The sequence below is a fragment of the Tuber melanosporum genome (assembly GCF_000151645.1).
Source record: "Tuber melanosporum whole genome shotgun sequence assembly, scaffold_45, strain Mel28".
In the NCBI taxonomy this organism is placed as follows: Eukaryota; Fungi; Ascomycota; class Pezizomycetes; order Pezizales; family Tuberaceae; genus Tuber; species Tuber melanosporum.
Window position 1 is genome coordinate 112,349 of NW_003299090.1, and position 1,042 is coordinate 113,390.

Below are 1,042 nucleotides of genomic sequence, written 5' to 3' on the forward strand. Positions count from 1 at the left end.
TTTGTGATCCAATAAGTTTTTGGTACCCTTAGATGGCCATACTTGTTAGGGCAACCCAACCAGTTTCCTGTTATGCTGCCAGTTAGTTTACCTTTCTTCTCTTCCCTCCTTATAGCTATTTCTCCTCCTTCCTCTTTTCTTTTCTCCTCACACAATTGGTTATCTCTTCCTGTACATCTATCCACTTGATAATTAATCTCAGTCCAATTCTCCAATTAGTCCATTATCTGGTATCCAGTTTCTTATTTAGTCAGGCTTTCCTCCTATCTATGGTACTTTCTACACTTTTGCTTCCTGTAGTGTTCCTGGTCTTGTTCTCTGTCCTGTCCCATTCTCGGTCTTGTTCTCAGTCCTATTCTCTGTTTGGTTTCTACCTGGCTCCTAGTTCACTGTTTGTCTGTCTTCTGCTAATCTTCGCCTATCAAACTCACCCTCAGAAGGTGTAGTACATAACTTGGAAACCTAGTCTACCCATTAGTCCTGTTACATTATAGGGTATTTACAGACTTAAGAAGATTTCTGATAGGTGGAAAAATGTATATGCTTGCTAAAAGTTTAGTGGATAAAATTGTTAACATGTTGAAAAATTTAAATAATACTATTAATATCATAAAAGTGTAAACAATAGGAGGAAGGTAAAAAATCTAATTATCTAGTGTTTTATAAGAAAAAAAGAAATAATTACTAGATAGTAAATTTAAAAAGCCTATTTGTTAGGCTTTGAATAATACTAGGCTGTAAGAGAATAGCCTTTAGAAACGAAATTTAAGTACTGCCTAGATCACCTGCAGGCCAATATTTTAAGTGATTACTAGGATTTTATTACCTGTACTAAGAAAGATATTATTTAATATAACTAATTGCTTATAATAAAATTATTTTATGAATATATATTTATTTGGAATTATTAGATAATTGTATGAAGAATAGTATAGGGTTTCTTAAGATAGTAGTATAGCATAAGTGCTAAGTAGAGGTGTCTATTATGGCATAATTGTTTTGACGTGGTAGTGGTCGTGTTAGCGGTAAATTAAGTTCATCT